Source organism: Colossoma macropomum, unplaced genomic scaffold (assembly GCF_904425465.1).
Source record: "Colossoma macropomum unplaced genomic scaffold, Colossoma_macropomum, whole genome shotgun sequence".
NCBI classification, from domain to species: Eukaryota; Metazoa; Chordata; class Actinopteri; order Characiformes; family Serrasalmidae; genus Colossoma; species Colossoma macropomum.
Window position 1 is genome coordinate 30,883,032 of NW_023494810.1, and position 19,824 is coordinate 30,902,855.

Sequence of the window (19,824 nt, forward strand, 5' to 3'; positions counted from 1 at the left end):
ATGGCAGGTTTTGTTTAGTCTTATAAAACAGATCCGGTTCAGAAATCTGATTGGCTGAGCCGCTTTGGAAGTAAAGTACTCAATGTATGCACACTGACAGCCTCACAACAACAGAAATCTGTATTACAGCGCCATGTCATGAAAGATCAGAACAAACATGCTAAACTCAAGCTTGATTAAAAGTATTTAACATATATGATTCACTATAAAACTGCAGTATGAAAGACTAAATAATATCACCTGAATGACTCACATGATTCAATGTCTGTGTTTCAGTCAATCTGCCTTAAGTAGTGTTAGTATCAACCCCAGGCAGAATCTCAAATGGCTCTGTACTCCCTAAATAGTGTGCTATCTATGTAGGTTCTAGCTTCTACAGCTAAATAGTGCACTATTTGTCCAGAACGGATGTGCCTGAAACCAAAATGGCTATTTTTAAGAGAGATTATGCACTGTTGGAATGCAGGAGTCAAATTCCTACATAGTGCACTATGTAGGGAGCAGGGAGTTATTTGAGATTCAGCCCCAGTGAGGGAAGAGGGCGCTGTTATTCTCATTGAGGCATTAATGGAAATTAGCATTGTTGTTATGGGGGTAATTTGGTGATTACTTATGAAGCGAAGACTTTTGCATTAAACATTGACTTTGATATGTTATACAACAAAAAATTAAAAAGTTCATGAAGTGACCACAATAAACAGTGATGGGTGACCAAACATGCTTCTCATTCAGCAGCCCATGGTTGCTTGGCAACAATACCATACTCTACAAGAACTACATTTCTTGGTGGACTACTTGTTTGTGTTGATTATTGTTAATAAGAACTAGTTATTTACTGAGAAATTGTGTATTTCATCATATTTTATGTCACACACTGTTTTCTAAAAGCCACTATATCGTGCCTAAGAACACCACTCCCCTGTGATAAACACCTCAGTAATACACGGCCTCTCATGGCTTATTGCTTAATTTTACAATAATTATTTCAGACGGCAGAAACTGACTGGTGGAGAAGCATTTGTGATATTTTATTTGTAATAACTGCACAGTTTTTTCACAATTACTGGAAGTAATGACTGCTTTGCAGCTATCCAAAGTACGCTTCTTCTGTGTTGAATGTATTGAATTAATGTATTTTAAAAATACCAAAAGTTTATATATACATATAATCTTACATATCATAAATAAATAACATCATATAAACATACATATCATAAAACAATATCTCAGGCATCAGCATTCAGTCTATTAACCGCTTCATGTAGTAACTTTCTGTGAGGGAGCTTTTAGAGGTGGACGTCTGGTTCCTATCACCACCACAATTCTGACTCTCTGAGTTTCTCTAGAATGTTTCAAACCAAACCACTCTGAATGACACTGCTTACATCTTATAGCAGACATGTTAAAATCAATGAGAATGAATACACAGATAAGTGCATAAATAAATACGGATGCAAAGAGAAATAAAAATCACAACTGGACGATTAATCGCAGTATCAGCGCAGCTCTAGTTTGTCCATATGAAGCCGATCTATAAAACAGACAGCCGGCATTTAGACAGACAGAGCAGATTCAGAGTCACATAATGGGAACAGATGATTTCCACATACTGACACATGATCCACACATTTTCCAGTCTGGATCTGGCCCAGATTCTAACACACACGAACACGCATGAGGCAATTTCTACACATTATCGCTTACCAAGGCTGGGTCAACACCCCTGGGAGAGAAAAGCAAATTTGACATTCTGCCCAGACTGCAGTAACACTGACAGACAGATGAGTCCATCTATAGCAAGATAAATATCATGCTACTGTAACAAAGCCTGTATCTCTGAAACTGGTGACTTTATAGGAGAAGGAAAAAATAAACATGCTTAACTTTAATGAATGGAAGAGATTTTACAGGTGGGTCATTCTCCTCATATATTTGGAGTGAGAATTGAGGTGGATACATTTTCCAAAAATCTATTTCATCCCAAAACTAAATCACTTTAATATGTCCATTAACATCTCCTATTATCATATATGCAGAAATGAGAGCTTAATTCAAACATATTTTACAGTCACTGGTGTTGTATGAACATGGTGTAACACCAGTGACGGTGACTCCAGTGACATTCTGGTTAAAACTGAGGATTTTACAAACTGGCTGACTCGTTGGTGGTCAGGTGACCTTCTGCAACTATTTCAGTAATAAATCAGTAATAAACATGATATACAGCATTATTTTAACAAAATCTTAATTACCCAGCCATTAGAGCACATAACACCGGTGACAAATAGAAGTTATGAGCTGCCTGATATACAAAATTATTAATAAATGAATGAAATATAGTGAGTGAGTGTGACTCGCCTTCTCATGCCTTGAGATGCTTCCTCTCTGATGAGCCTCGACTCAAAGAAACAGCTTAATAGAGCTGAAAATACTGTGTTCAAATGTAATATAAGGGTCCTGATAACACCAGTGACCAAAATCTGTGTGACAAATGAATTTTTTAAATAAAACACATAATTTTAAATGTAGTATAATGTTGATGATATAAAAAGTAAACATGAATCTGTTGAACTACATATGGGACAATTACAGTTTACTGTTTAATAACATTTGCTATTTTGGTAACACTTTACTGTAGGGTTCTGTTAATATGACACCTACATAGGCTTGTCATGACAACTGACATAACCTTACACAAACGTTTATAAATGCTTATTCCAGTAGGCATCATCTGTCATAAAGGCTACTTTTGCTAACTTTGATCAAAATTGGCAAATATAACCATTACAGCAAATTACGCCTGTTGGAATAAGCATTTATAAACATTTGTGTAGAGTTGTCATGATGAGCTTATGTATGTCATGTAGCCTTATGAACTGTACCCAACAGAAAGTGTTTCTGCTACTTTTTTACCATGTCATACATTCTTGCTGTTCCTGAAAAGTGGAATTCCACTCATTTTTAAATGTTCATTAAATGGCTAAAATGTAAACGAAGTCATTCAGAGTGGTTTTGTGTGAAACGCTCTATTCTAGGGAAACTTACAGAGTCAAAATTGTTCACAGTGGTGGTGTGAGTTTTTAAAAATCCATTCATGGTGGAGGGATGCATGCAGGGCGCTGTGGGATAAAATAGCCCCCAAAGAAAACATATTATTTTAGATTTATCACTGTGTGACCATCATCAACATTGCATATAAAACTCAGGTTCACTGGTGGGTTTGGATAGTAAATAAAATAGCTATATCTGTGTTGTAGTCATGGTGACCCCTGGTTCCTGTCACCACCACTGTAAAGAAACCTGACCCTCTACAATCAACCATTTCACACCAAACCACTCTGAATGACTCTGTTTACACCTCAACCACTGAATTATTCAGCAATTTTGAAAAAATGGGTTTAAGTTTTCGTGTCTACTTTACATTTCATCTCTAAATGTTTAATGTAAAGGGCATCTAACGCTTTTAAATGGGGTAAAACAATAAAAAAAAGTTACAAGGTTTTGATACGACAGCAGTGATATACAATCTAAACTCTATCTGTAATATTCAGTTTGTAAATGTATGTACGCATCTTATCCTTTGAGCTATATGTGTACACTCTGCCTACCCATGTGATATGAGGTCAGACTTTTCCCACTGGCAGCTCCTAAGGCCACCTGGGTCCCAGTATAGGACCCCTTCTGTCACATCTAACGTTACAGCTGACCTAATATCTGCATGCACTCTAGGAGGCTACGTGCCTTCAAGGTGCTCAAACATGATAGAATGAATCATGCATGGCTGCAAATGCAGCAGTGTCTTCAGACAAAGCCTCATCGCTTTCATCATGAAGAATTTAGGACCTCTAGTTGTTCCACTGGTGGAGCTTTTGTGTCTGCTATCACACTTTTACTGTAAAATCAGCAGCTTCTAGTTTTGTCAAGTATTATGATGAATTTCAATGCAGCTGCTGTCACATAAATCTTGTCATAAATATTTTTTCTGACTATATGAAAATATTAGCTGCTCTTTGAATGCACTCTAGGATGCATGTAAAGAGCAGCTAATGATTTCTTGTGTAACTATGTTTTATCACCTGTCTGTAAAGCACTTTGAGCTGCCACTGGCATTAAAAGTGCTATATAAATAAATATTATTATTAATATTATTATTATTGTTACACTGTGTGAGCATTTTATGATGAATGGGTCAATAGAAATGCTCCAAAATGACTTCAGAATACATTCGCTTACATTATTGGGCAAAATTTCGGCAAAAATTAGTCTGCAAATAATTAACTTTAAAGCCTAAATTTAAGAACGTGACCCATCAAATTACCAATTATAAAGCCCATAGTTCTGGTTCTGAAATCTCATTGGCTGAGCAACATTTGAAGCCACTGTAAAAGACTTGATATGCACACAAGAAGGCGGAGCTAACCCTTCATTAAAGCGCCCATATTTGACATTTTATTACATTTTAAGAGGCCCACCTATGATGCCTGTTTGGTTATGTGCCAAAAACAGCCACAGTTCATTTTTACATGACCAATTTCTAACCTCGCTTTACCCCTTAGAATAAAACAGGCTGTTTTTGTTACTGTTCCTTTAAGACTGATATATGTAAATGAGCTCTGTTCTGATTGGCTGCCCTGTATTGCACTTCATTGAAAAAAAAACTATCCAGGCTGAAACACTCCCTATAACTTCAATGTGAATGGGCGAAACTAGTCCTGATGGCTGAACAGGTGGGTTTATGTAAATGCTTTGATTTTTGTGACATCACAGAAACAGTGAATTCAAAACAGCCTGTTTTTTGCAGCTTGGTTTCTCATCTATGGACTGAGGAGTGATTTGTATGTTTAGAAGCACGAACACTGTTTATATATTACATTAATCTCTTTTACAAAAGCGAGGAAAATGAGCTTTTCCAGAATACGGACCCTTTAAATATGATGAGTTTTTGATTATGTGATCAAAAACTAAGAGAGTTGATGAAATGACTGGAATATATAATGATGGGATACTGAAAGTTCCATATTCTGAAGGTCTAATGTTACATTTACCACTCATCACTAGTCTAAGTTAAAAAGAACATTACATTGTTTCCCCTTCTATCATATAAATAGATAAACATGGTATGTCTATCGTATACATACCATTTTGGAGACATGAGATGTGCAATGTACATAAACAAAGCTACCAAAAAAATACAAACAAGTAAAAGGACTGAAAGCAAAGACTACGGCACCGTACAGTTCTGCTGCACTGCACTCTTGGCTGGATCACCAGCACACACCAGTGCTCAAAGCCTCACAGCCCAAAAACATCATGGCTAAAGAAGCAGGTTAAAATGGTAGAACGAGCATTGCTCTGACCACTCTCTCTAACAGCTGAGCACAACTCGGACGAGCTCTTAGGACACAGAACGCAGACCCCCCGCGGTCCGAGAACAAAGACTGAACAAAAGAAACTCGGGATGTAAAACCTTTAACTGGAATACAACCTTTACATTACATGGAGGTTCTTTAAACTTTAAAAACGTCTCATTTATGAAAACGGTTATCCATACTGTGAAAGTGAAGGAGTTATCTCCACTGATACCTCTCCATCTATAGAGTTATCTATACTGTTACCTGTCTATCCATAGCGTTGTCTACACTGTTACTTATCTATCTACAGAGCTATATACACACTGTTACCTATCTATCTATAGGGGTATATATACTGTTACCTAACTACCTATAGAGTTACATACACTATTACCTATCTATAGTTACATATATTGTTAACTATCTATCTATAGTTATTTATACTGTTTCGTATCTAACAACAGAGTTATAGATACTGTTACCTATTTATCTATAGTTATCTATACTGTTACATATCTATCTGTAGAGTTATATATACTGTTACCTATTTATCTATAGTTATCTATACTGTTACCTATTTATCTATAGTTATCTATACTGTTACATATCTATCTGTAGAGTTATATATACTGTTACCTATTTATCTATACTTACTACTATTATCTAGTTATCTATACTGTTACCTATCTATCTGTAGAGTTATATATACTGTTACCTATCTATCTGTAGAGTTATATATACTGTTACCTATTTATCTAGTTATCTATTCTGTTACCTATCTATCTGTAGAGTTATATATACTGTTACCTATTTATCTATAGTTATCTATACTGTTACCTATCTAGCTGTAGAGTTATATATACTGTTACCTATCTATCTGTAGAGTTATATATACTGTTACCTATTTATCTAGTTATCTATTCTGTTACCTATCTATCTGTAGAGTTATATATACTGTTACCTATCTATCTGTAGAGTTATATATACTGTTACCTATCTATCTGTAGAGTTATATATACTGTTACCTATTTATCTAGTTATCTATTCTGTTACCTATCTATCTGTAGAGTTATATATACTGTTACCTATTTATCTAGTTATCTATTCTGTTACCTATCTATCTGTAGAGTTATATATACTGTTACCTATTTATCTATATGCCCTGCGATGGACTGGCGACCTGTCCAGGGTGTATCCTGCCTTCCGCCCAATGACAGCTGGGATAGGCTCCAGCACCCCACCGCGACCCAGAAGGATAAGCGGTTTAGATGATGTATGTATGTATGTATGTATGTATTTATCTATAGTTATCTATACTGTTACCTATCTATCTGTAGAGTTATATATACTGTTACCTATCTATCTATAGTTATCTATACTGTTACCTATTTATTTATAGTTATCTATATTGTTACCTATTTATCTATAGTTATCTATACTGTTACATATCTATCTGTAGAGTTATATATACTGTTACCTATTTATCTATAGTTATCTATACTGTTACCTATCTATCTGTAGAGTTTATATACTGTACTATTTTCTAGTTATCTATACTGTTACCTATCTATCTGTAGAGTTATATATACTGTTACCTATTTATCTAGTTATCTATTCTGTTACCTATCTATCTGTAGAGTTATATATACTGTTACCTATTTATCTAGTTATCTATCTGTACCTATCATCGTAGAGTATTATACGTACCTAGTTACTATCGTTACTCTACGTACCTATCTATCTGTAAGTTCTATATACTGTTACCTTTATCTATAGTTATCTATACTGTTACCTATCTATCTGTAGAGTTATATACTGTTACCTATTATCTATAGTTATCTATACTGTTACCTATTTATCTATAGTTATCTATTCTGTTACCTATCTATCTGTAGAGTTATATATACTGTTACCTATTTATCTATAGTTATCTATACTGTTACCTATCTATCTGTAGAGTTATATATACTGTTACCTATTTATCTATAGTTATCTATACTGTTACCTATTTATCTATAGTTATCTATTCTGTTACCTATCTATCTGTAGAGTTATATATACTGTTACCTATTTATCTATAGTTATCTATACTGTTACCTATGTATCTACGGAGTTATCTATACTGTTATTTATCTATAGAGTTATCTATACTGTATTAACCCACTGTTAATCCTGTTAGCATTTCTGTCCAAACTTTCAGTTTAACGCACAAGACTCTTTCACTGAACTCAAATCAATAAATAAACACGTAATAGTGAATCAATCACTCAGTCAGTCCCGCTGTGTTCATAAAACTTGCAAATGTTTCCCCGTTAACATCTGCAACCCCTCCAGATGTGTAATCTGTAACAGACTAGGTAATAATGGGTGATGATGCTCCACTGGAGCTCCTGCCTTCTACTGAGAGAGTCCTGGTGTGATCAGTGACATGAGTGCCTGATTAAAGGGTCTGTTAGCTGGTGAGGAGTGAAGACTAAGCTGCTGCAGATCGAGCGCATCACTGACGCAGACGGAGAGAACGTACTGGAGCACAGCGCTGATTCAGTGCAGCTCTGTGTGTTCAGCACTTCAGCTCAGAGCACACACTGAGAAAAGCTCCATTCAGATACATATTTCATATTTCTGTTTAAGATAATATTTATATTCATATTTAAGGTAAAACATGATTGATGTGATTGTATTGAGGTGTAAATGATGTGCAGACTAGAATCACCTTTATGAGGAATAACTGTAGAAAACAGAGAGAAACCACAGATTTCATATATATATATATATATATATGATATGATATAAATGATATAATGTGTAATTCCAGGTGCTGTTGGACTGTCTTATGGTGATCCACTCTCGAAAATAAAGGATGTACAGTTCTAGGAAAAGAAACCTTTAAATGTTATAGAACCCTAACATTAGTTCTTCACACTCAGACTTCTTATTTACAAAAAAGTTCTCTAAAGAACCATCCACTAAAGAGTTCTTTATGGAACCAGAAATGGTTCTTCTATGGCACCATTACTTTTGGGCGACTATTTAAAAGAATATATAGTACTTGTGTCACTCTTAGCAAAAACTGTTCTACTTAGTACCATAATAGGGTTGACTTGTAACAATAGCGGAACCCTTTTTTGTGCTAAACAGGACCATTTTTTCCAAAAGGTTCCATTTACAGAACCATTTAAAAGTTCAAATGTTTTGTCAATCTTAAAATAAAGGTGCCAGAAAGGGTTGCCATAGAAGAACCACTTCTGGTTCCTTAAAGAACCTTTCAGTGGTTAACCATTTCTGTGAATGAGATGTGTCAGTGTGTAGAAAGTTTAAAAGCACCTCCACATAATGTCAAGGTAGGAAGAACCCTTAAACTGGTATAAACTCTTGCATTATAGGTTCTTCAAATCTTGAGAGGGTTCTTCACACTCACAAATATCTTTCCAAACACGGTTCTATGGAGAAACAAAAGTGGTTCTTGTGTGACACAGCTAAAAGAACCCATTTGCAGTATCTTTTCTAAGAGTGTTGAGTTGCCATACACACTTAAAAAAGACGGATCTTCAAGGGTTCTAAGGGTTCAAAGGTTCTATGCAGAATGGTTCTATGCAGGACTATGAACACAATGAAATTCAGTGCATGACTTTTTTCCAGTGCAGAGTTTCTCACTGTCGCACCAAACAGAGCCGACTGACGCTCTGCTCGAGCTCAACAGCACTCAGCAGCATCTGCACCCGCGCAGCGCAGCGCAGCACAGCCATGCAGCACGAGCTTCAGCGTCTTTCCAAAGCCTGCGTGAATGAGACTCACGCCACCGGCGCATCTTCTGCGCGCTCTGCTGACGGATCTCCGTGACGGAGGAGAGTTTCAAACACGTCTGCTTTCAACAAGTCCACCTCCCGACTCCAGCACCTCTAACCCCCCTCACACTGACGGAGCTGAGCTCAAACGCTGCTGCGCTGTTCTGCGCTGTTCTGCTCTGTTCTGCTCTGTTCTGCTGGGTTATATAAGTTTCCTGAAGCACGACTGCAGCAGGTACCGCCAGCGCCATTCACAAAATCTCTCAGCAGCACCACACTCAGCAGACGAGAACGGGTTCCTTTATCATCAGGGGTGGAAAACAGAGTTTAACAGCTGGAATGAAAACAAACACTAACGTTCTGCCATGAAGCTCCTCCAATCACGTTCCAAACACTACACAAGACTGTTCTTCAGTAAAGGCAGTGGTTCTGTTTAGCATTATGAGTTCCAGAATCATCTGCATCCTTATGTGGCTCTTTGCTTCGTGAAGTGGTTTCAGATTGATGGAGAATATAAGAATGGTTCTACATAGCACCAAAAAGGGTTCAGCTATTGTTACTGTGTCAAACGTGTAACCCTTTTTGTGGTGCTATCTAGAACCATCTGTATGCTTAAATGGTTCTTTGCTTGGTGAAGTGGTTCTTCAGATTGATGAAGAATGTAAGAATAGTTCTACATAGCACCGAAAAGGGTTCAGCTATTGTTACTATGTCAAACATAACCCTTTTTGTGCTATCTAGAACCATCTGTATGCTTAAATGGTTCTTTGCTCTGTGAAGTGGTTCTTCAGATTGATGGAGAATTTAAGAACGGTTCTACGTAGCACCAAAAAAAGGTTTAGCTACTGCCACTGTGTCAAACATGTAACCCTATTTGGTGCTATCTAGAACCATCTGCATGCTTAAATGGTCCTTTGTATGGTGAAATGGTTATTCAAAACTGACAGAGAATGTAAGAATGGTTCTACATAGCCCCAAAAAGAGGTTCAGCTATCGTTACTATGTCAAAGAAGCAAACTTTATGGTGCTATCTAGAACCAAATGCATGATTAAATAAGTTCTTTGCTTGGAGAAGTGGTTCTTCAGATTGATGAAGAATGTAAGAATGGTTCTCTATAGCACCAAAAAGGGTTCAGCTATTGTTACTGTGTCAAACATGTAATCCTTTTTGGTGCTATCTAGAACCATCTGCATGCTTAAATGGTTCTTTAGATTGATGGACAATGTAAGAATGGTTCTCTATAGCACCAAAAACTATTGCTACTAGGTCAAACATGTAACCCTTTGGGTGCTATCTAGAACCATCTGCATGCTTAAATGGTCCTCTGCATGGTAAAATGTTTATTCAGATTGATGGAGAATGTAGAACCATCTGCATGCTTAAATGGTTCTTTAGATTGATGGACAATGTAAGAATGGTTCTACATAGCACCAAAAAGAGTTCAGCTATTGTTACTGTGTCAAACGTGTAACGCTTTTTGGTGCTATCTAGAACCATTTTCTAAAAAAGCTCCTATTTACCACCATACACAACACATTCTCCATGAATCTGAAGAATCATGCAGCATGCAAAGACCCATTTAAGCATGCAAATGGTCCTAGAACTCATGATTCTAAATAGAACCACTGCCTTTACTAAAGAACCCTCTTTTTTAACGGTGTGGTTTCAGATCTAAACTTATAGAAGCTGGTTTTAGACACAGCGGCTCAAAGAAAACCGGCAGTTTTGCAGAAGAGACAGTTTCCCGTTTGGATTCAGCTTTAAAGTTTGCAAAGTGCGCAGGCGCCGCATCTCCAGCGCTGAAACACCTTTAAACCCGATCAACTCAGAGAGACGGTAACGCCGGAGATTCGGAGGCTTTGTGTCCGAACTACCGCATCCTCCAGTTGGGCAAACTTACTTCTGCGGTCGCTGAGCGGTCTGTGGAGCTTCTGCTGTCCCCCAAAGTCCTCCAGGGCTCCGCGCGGACGGCTGGGTGCTCAGCTCGGCTCTGCTGGAGTTCGGGCGGTAAGTCTCGGTGCAGATGCGCTGCCTAATCCCGCTGTTGCTCGCCCATCTGTACTGAGCGCGGAGAAACAGACGCTCCAGCTACTTTTTTAGCCACGCGAGGAGTCCGCGAGGCTGCGCACCAGCACGCGCTCGTGTTTACAAAGCCCCGCCCCTAAAGGATCAGACTGCGTTCCGATTGGCGAACGCGAGTTCAGCGTTCTGCATACCGGCGCACTGGTTAATTCACACTGTTACCAGTCTTTTAGAACGTAAAGGACAACTCCACCGATTTTTCAAAATTTAAGAACGAATTCAGTGGTTGAGATGGAGTCAGTTCAGAGTGGTTTGATGTAAAAAGGTGCAAGAGATTTTGCTGATTATTTACTATTATAGCCGTTTTGTTTACTACTAAAACCACCTGGGAACCTCCACTGTCTTCTGGGCTTTTATGTGTAATGATGATTGTGGTAAATCTGAAAATATACATTGTCTTTGGGGACTATTTTGTCTAACAATTTCTCTCCGCTCATTTTTTGTCTTGCTGTTTTTCTTATAATAATAATAATAATAATAATAATAATAATAATAATAACTTTATTTACACAGACCCTTTCATACATAACAATGCAGCTCATAGTGCTTCACAATGAAATCAAATAAAATATCAAAATTATGTGTGTAAAACAGCAAAAATAAAAAGAAAAACTACTGAAAGAAGTGCTTGTTTGATAAAAATTGTAATAAAGAAAGAAAGAAAGAAAGAAAGAAAGAAAACAGAATAAAATGAACATAGAATGAGAATGAAAAATAAGAACAATAAAATGAATAAAATGAGGTGTGAATTTGAATAAAAGAAGGCTAAGCTAAATAAACACAGCTTTAAAGCTGGTCACACAGGATGCCTGACGAATGTTCTTTGGTAGTTTCCACACAGAGCGCTGCTTCTCCAGCCTTACTGTGCTTCAATAAATCAGCACTTCACGATCTCAAAGCACGATGTGGAACATGTTCTCTCAGGCATTCCGAGATGTAGGTGCTAATCCATTAATAGATTCATAACCCAGTAAAAGAAGACAGGCAGCCGGTCTAACTGCGCCTCCTGTTCTGTCTTCCCAGTTATCAGCGGCATCCCATGATCCAGTCTGTGTGTTCTACTCGTCACCACAGGTTCCACTCCGCTCCACATCTCTAAGCTGCACTACTCACAGTGACATTTGCTTGTTTGGTTTCCCACCTGATTATTTCTGACTGTTTGGCCTTCTGACCCCACAAACGAACACACACACACACACCCCACAAACGAACACACACACACACACACCCCCCACAAACGAACACACACACACACACACCCCACAAACGAACACACACACACCCCACAAACGAACACACACACACACACTCACCCCACAAACACACACACACACACCCCGCAAACGAACACACACACACACACACACACACACACACCCCACAAACGAACACACACACACACACACCACACACACAACGACACACCACACACACACCCCACAAACGACACACACACCACACACACAACACACACACACCCCACAAACGAACACACACACACACACACCCCACAAGCGAACACACACACACACACACACCCCACAAACGAACACACACACACACACACACACACACACACACACACCCCACAAACGAACACACACACACACCCCACAAACGAACACACACACACACACACACCCCACAAACGAACACACACACACACACACACACACACACACACACACACACCCCACAAACGAACACACACACACACACACACACACACACACACACACCCCACAAACGAACACACACACACACACACACACCCCACAAACGAACACACACACACACACACCCCACAAACGAACACACACACACACACACTCTTTTCGTGTATTTTTATAAAGAGCTTAATCTGGGCTGCATTCAGGCTTAATCTGGGCTGCATTCAGGCCTGACAACACATAGCAAAGCGTTGATTTGAATGGAAACGGTGGTGCGTTGATCACACAAATGTTGAAACTACGGCAGCTCAGAAGGCCATTCTTGGCTTATTTTTTAAAGTATTTTCAGACTTTACAATAAAATACTTACGACAAATATCTCATGACGTATTTAACTGTTGCGCAGACTAAGCTACATGTGTAGAGGACTTCTTTAGAATCCGTTGTGTGCACTGCCTTTTCAGTATGGCAGGGTTTATACACACGTAGCACTGCTGATTGGGTAACAAGACAAAAAACACTTCAAAGCCTGTTTCACACTGTTTCCATGAAACCACTCGTTCAACCTGGACACCATAGCAAAACGGTGCACAATGTTTTGAGGTTGAACGTGCCCCGGTTTGGATTTAACTGACATTAAATTTGTGTTTTGGGTTTTTGTCTGTGTTTTGTGAGGGGAGTTAGGTAAACCGTCTGTCTTTTGTCTATTATTTTGTCTGGCTGAGGTTAGTTAGTGTCTCTCTTGGAGCTGGTGTGGGTTTTGCTTGTTGTTTTGGCCTCGGCCAAACCTCAAGACAAACTAGGGTTGGCGTTCGTGTGATACACTTTGGACGTATTCACAAAGCATACATTCACACTGCGCCATTCTTCTACGCCCTGACCCTAAACCGGGTCATAACAGAGATACAAAATTTTAAAATATATATAATTTAGGCCAAACTCTTCTTCAAAACTATCACAAAAGAGTGTCTCAGACATCAGGCAGTGAATTCATAACTATTTCATGTAATAACTTTCTGTGAGGGAGCTTTTAGAGGTGGACGGCTGGTTCCTATCACCACCACTGTGAATAATTCTGACTCTGTAAGTTTCTCTTTCTGTTGTGTGTCTCTTTGCCAAGCTGAATAACTGCCTATCCTGTGAGGTCTGATGCTGTTTCTTCATCTGCTTTGATTAGGTGCCCACTGGACGAGTCTGACCACCATGGAACTTCTGCTGTACAACACTGTGCAAACCTCACCTGCATGAACTGACCCTCCTGACGACACAGCTGCATTATTGTAATAATACACATTGTTACTCCTGCTTTTCCCATTTTCCATATCTTATACTGATGGTCAATCCTTATCCTCTGCTGTTACTGTGCTACTTTGTTTACATCTTAACCGTTTAATTATGGAGAAATTTTGTCAGTCGGTGGAATTCCCCTTAGTTAAGCTCAAACCAGTGGGTGGTGAAATACTATAAATACTAAAAATATATATAATTGTTCTATGTTAAGTAATATTTTAAAGATATTGACTTTACTCATGTATTAATTTCAAAAGCTATGAGGTTTTTCTCAGTGAAGTTCTCACACATTTTAATGGATTTTTTAATACCAAATTCATATTAATGTAAAATGAAACTGCCCACGACTGTGCTGATTCATCTTCGCGCACGACTTGGACTGTCTGCCCATTGCATCACACACCACCAAATAAAGGAAACATCCAATTTATATGGTAAAACATTTACTTTTTACCTTTATATACATAAGTATGTTTAAATGTAGGCACCTTTTGTGGAAGCGTGTATGTTCATACTTCATTTATATTGATGGAAATGATTTGTATGATGGAAAAATGCATGATTTACTTTAAGTTTATTTTCAGTGTTGTAGGTGAGCGAGTACATCAGCACTTATAGAAGTGTTTTTATTGTGTTTGAATGCTGATTATTACTGCGTCAGTTGGACAGGATTAGGATTGTTTGATATGAAGAAAGCTGCAGTTGACCGTTTTATCTCGGGCATTGCCCTCTTTGTGGAGAGGTGTAAATAGTTTTTCACAGCAAGGGGTTCTCACTCCTCATTGCTCGCTAGCAGCTCAACACAGTCACAGCAACTCACACACAGAGAGTCACATGGAAAAACTACTAGATTGCATTTATTAAATATCCTTTACTCTGGTGGAATGACCACTAGGGGGCCTCCAGAAAGTGGCAACACCAACTTTCGATCTAAATGTAAACCTACTACTCTGATTGTACTGAGCAAGTCCTCTGCAGGCTCCATTTTCCTTCTACTGTCCAATCTTCATCCACATGTGCTGGAAGTGGCTTAGGCATGTGATGACGGATCCCTCCAGCCATGAGGAGAACTTCCAATGGCTTGAGGTCTTCATGATGAGGTTCTTCACAGGCACCAGCTTCTCCATCTCTATCTGGAGTGCGTCCACACTGGCTATTACAGCCACTTGTCGCTCTGGGCAACGTTTCTGGTTGCTCAAGGCCATGATTTGCGTGTCTGGCTGGGCGAGTCCAGTTCTGCAGGGGTAAAAGAGGATTTCAGGCATGCAAGAGGGGCTATCTGCCCAGAGCCAGTGTGGAAGCATCCAGAAGCTGGTAGTCCAGCAGCCATGCTCTCTGCTGCATTTATCACAGCTCCAGTTTGGGGTTATGTGATAGACAGCAGCTCTGCTCCTTTAGTTACAGCACTATATTAAACACAGTTGCGAGTCCACTAGATCGCTTTCTGACAGTCTTTGTTGGGCTGTGTTTATGGAAGTTATCTTCTAGCAATCTTTCACATTCGTCTAATATTAGTCATTGGTTTAATGGACTGAGCTGTACTCTGTTTAACCACAGTGTCTCTGTTTATTCTCATTTCCTTTAACCCCTTAAATGGCCAGTGCCCATCAGTGGGCCCAAAGTTTATTACACACTTCTACACACTTCTTAAGTGGCCAGCGTAGGGTTCTCCTTTAGCAGCTGTAGCCAGTCAGCAGCCTGTCCATGGTGTCCACCCTCACACACACACAGACACACACACACACTAACAGCAGGCCATGTAAGAGGAGAACAGAGTGAAGGACACAGCACCTCCACACTTTCACCCCCCGCAGGTTCAGCCCAACACCACATGTGTAATATAAATGTGTGGGGGGTGAACAGAGTGAAGACACTGAAAATGGGTTATTTTATATGTCCTTCACAGAAAATGAGCAAAGACCAAAAATCTGAGGTTGAAATAATTACAAATCGTTTCCCCCAACACCATACAAGGGTTAAAAATGGTTCTTCAAGGTTCCACTCAATGAAACATTTGCATGATTAAAGGATTCTTTGCATCATTAAAGTGTTCTTCAGATTCATGGAGAATGTGCTGTATACGGTTCTACATAGAACCTTTTTGGTTTGGTTCTATATAGCATCCAAAGGGGTTCTGCTATTGTTACAATGTCAAGCTTGTGTCAACAAAAGAACCCTTTTGGGTGCTATATAATGTTGATGATGGTAAAATAGTGGTAAATCCTCAGAACAGCCTTAATGTATCCCTCCACCATGAACAGATTAGAACAAATTAAAATGTGTTTTAGGCCAAAAGTTGTCTCAAAACTACTGTGAAACGATGTCTCAGACATCAGGCTGAGTATTCATAACCATTTAATGTAATAACTTTCTGTGATGTATTTTTAGAGGCCGTTAGCTCTTCAGACGTCTGGTTCCTATCACTAACACTGTGAACAAATCTGACTTACTGACTTACTAAGTTTCTCTAGAATTAAGCATCTAGAATTAACACCAAACTACTCTGAATGACTTTGTTTTCATCTTAACCGTTTAATTATGCAGAATTTTTGACAGATGGGTGGAGTTCCCCTTTAAGGTCAGAACAGTTACAGGTGTCTCTTCTCTAAAGAAGCTCATTTTGGTGAACTCTGACTCTGATATGATTGCAAGAGCAGCACTCTTCCCAGTATGATGCATGATTTTGGTGACCTCAGCGCCCCTTTCGACTGTTTCTGAAAAGGACAAAAGAACGTCATCTGAGATTTAACTTCATGTCCCTCTAGAACAGCCAGGATCTGTAGAACCTTTACATTCATGACGATCACACTCCTCACTCCGCTCCCGAACTGATGACAGAGATAGACGGTGACATCACAGCGATCGCTGATGCACTGAAACATCACTGCCTTACACAAGCCAGCGTTACTATGGTTACAGATTATTACTGGCAAATATGCACAGCTTGGATCTCCACCGGTGGAACACGAGGATGAGAAGCAGAAAATGATTGTTTTCCAGGACTGAACAGCAGCTAACGGTGGTGTAATTGTCCTACTAGGGGTACAGTTGGAGTGTAATAAAAAAATGATAACAATAATAATAACTGCTTTGCATCTGCTCCATGTGCGGTCACACTGCACTGCGGCTGTGTTCCAGAAAGCTATGATGAAATGTGTTGCTCACCCTTTGCATTCCTGAAAAGGGGAAGTAGTCATGTTCTAGAATACAAGCAACCTTGCTGTATTATGAAAGTGAGTCATGCTAATTAGTCCTTGTAAACATTTATTAATCGTTAGCCACGTTAGCGGTCACAGATGACGTAAGATGGAATCTAAACAGTGCAGTGTTGAAGCATTAGTGGTGTATGATGGTCTGGAATATAAGAAACTGCTTTAGGCTTCAGATAAAGAGTCCTTTGGTTTATCAGAATCACAGAACTCCCTAAAGTTAGCAAGTTAACTTCAGAAGTTAACATGGTAAATATCCTGACTTTAAAAGGGCTCTCTGGGAAAAATGAAACATCTAACCTCTGTAAACACGTCTACTTCATACAGTGATGCACAGTGAATAGTCCAGAGAGTGTACTTTTCCACTTGAAAGACTAGAAAAATGACCATCTTGAAGGTAAGTGGAACTTTTGAAGCACTACTGCTGTGTCCCAGTTCAAGGGCTGCATCCTTCGAAGGCTGGGCAGACCCGCGAAGGCTGAACCAAAATGAGATGGTCTGCTCTACGGCGGATTTCCGCAGGGCTGTTCCCACCCTTACCTCTGCGTCACGAAACCCCTGCTCCTGTCTAGTTCTTTTAAAGTTCTTTAAAGATGGAGAAACTTTGTTTTTTTTTGTTTTTTTTCATTTATTAGAGCTGGAGATGCTTCGCTCTGTCGGCTTCTTGTTCCCTAAAACAAAACGAAACATTTGACTCAGTTTACACCCAATACTTACATTTACAGTGTCTCTTCAGCTGCCGTTCGCTCCTCTGCTGACGCTGCCATGTTCTCGAATCCTCCCCGCCCCGCAATGAACCTCGGGATATGTTGGCTGGTGAAGGATCCACCTGCTGGATCCTTCGTTGAAATGGAAAAGGAGCCTTCGAAATGGGACAGCCTAGTAGCGCTGTTATGATGCAAGCGGCCTTCGAAGCCTCCGAAGAATGCAGCCCCTGAATTGGGACACAGCTTAGCGGTTAGCGCTGTGGGTGATTAATCACAGGGTTGTGGTTGTTTCAATACTTGAGTCTATTAAGTTGCAACCATTGGACCCTCAAGCAAGGTGCTTAACCCTGTCTGCTCCAGGGGTGCCATATCACGGCTGACCCTGCGCTCTGACCCCAGCTTTCTGAACTGGGAAGTGAAAAGAACTTTGTTGTACTATGCAAGTGTAATGAAAATAAAGGTAGTTAACTTTGAGGCTGATGCTTGCAGATGGGCTGTTTGAAATTTTGGTATCATATTATTTTAAGAAATGCGTATTGGGGGTTAAGATCTAGTTCTTTGTTTAGTAAAGCCCAGATTAGCCTTTGTACACACAGCAGGTAAAAGTGGCCCAAATCTGATCTTTTTCTCCATAAGTGACACAGATGTGTGTCTGTGTGTCAGTGTGAACAGAAAGAAATTTGATTTGAGACGCTTTCATATGTGGTACTGAAAGTCCGATACGTATCCGATCTGCGGCAATGTGACTCAGTCTGAACAGGTAGATCGGAATTCATGCGGCTTTTATGTCAATCCAAAATGATACTCATCATAATTTCGCGCTGCTGAGACTTCAGAAACATTTGGGCTGATATTTCTGTACAAAAATTAGAAGAGACTCATCCAAAACCCTCCGTGTTCGAAGAGATTTTGATAGAAATGGCCAAAGTTGGCTGCAGGAGAACGAGGCTGCAGGAGAACGAGGCTGCAGCATCAAAGAACAGTTAAAAGTCTGAAAGCAAAGTTTACTGAATCCGAGGAAACGAACCAAAGAAGTGATCGCGCCCTTTTTACGGCTCCAACACATTCTGGGTGATGAGCCCAGCTTTCAGTCAGTGAAGCTTCATGATGGCTCCTGTGATGCTGGTGAAGATGAAGCTGATCCTCCGGGAGAGACTGGCGTTCGTTGGCAGTTATGACTGTTTACCTCTGGATGAGCCGCATGAAGCTCTGTTCTTTTGCGCATGTGGATCAGTTTAGGAGCTGATCTGTTCAGACTGATGTCGCATACAGGACACATTTAAAAGATATTGTGAACAGCCAAACCCAAAAATCAGATTCGGGCCACTTTTACCTGCTGTGTAAACGTAGCCTGAGACACTTCTAACAGTTATTAAGCTTTATCCGACATAACCTTTATGTAATTGGAAATCTGTTAAGAAAATTAATAATAATCACATTATAAATTGTAAAAATGAACAGTAAACACTGTGTGTGGATTGAGGGATGGTTTCATAATTCCAGTTATGGACAGCATATGGGTGATGTGTGGCTTTGGCAATAAGGAAGTAAATGATTAACCGATTAAGCATTAACAGTTGCAAGCAATTGTTGCATAAGGCCATAATAAACAGCTGGAGTCGTTGGACAGGCCCACTGAAAAAGGAAGCATGCAACCTAAAATAAAGGTGCTCAAGAGCACTTTTTTCGAGAGGATGATAGCACAATAACAACGATATATCTTTTCAAA

General features: G+C 39.4%; 1 protein-coding gene across 1 annotated transcript in view; it reads right to left on the bottom strand.

Moving 5' to 3' along the window:
- camkvb (CaM kinase-like vesicle-associated b) overlaps positions 1 to 11,189 on the bottom strand; it is a 111,233-nt gene extending 100,044 nt beyond the window's left edge. The window contains exon 1 of the mRNA XM_036559518.1: positions 11,038 to 11,189. The gene's annotated coding sequence lies outside the window, so the exon portion shown is untranslated. The remainder of the gene's footprint in view (positions 1 to 11,037) is intronic.
- Between the last annotated feature and the right edge of the window lie 8,635 nt (positions 11,190 to 19,824).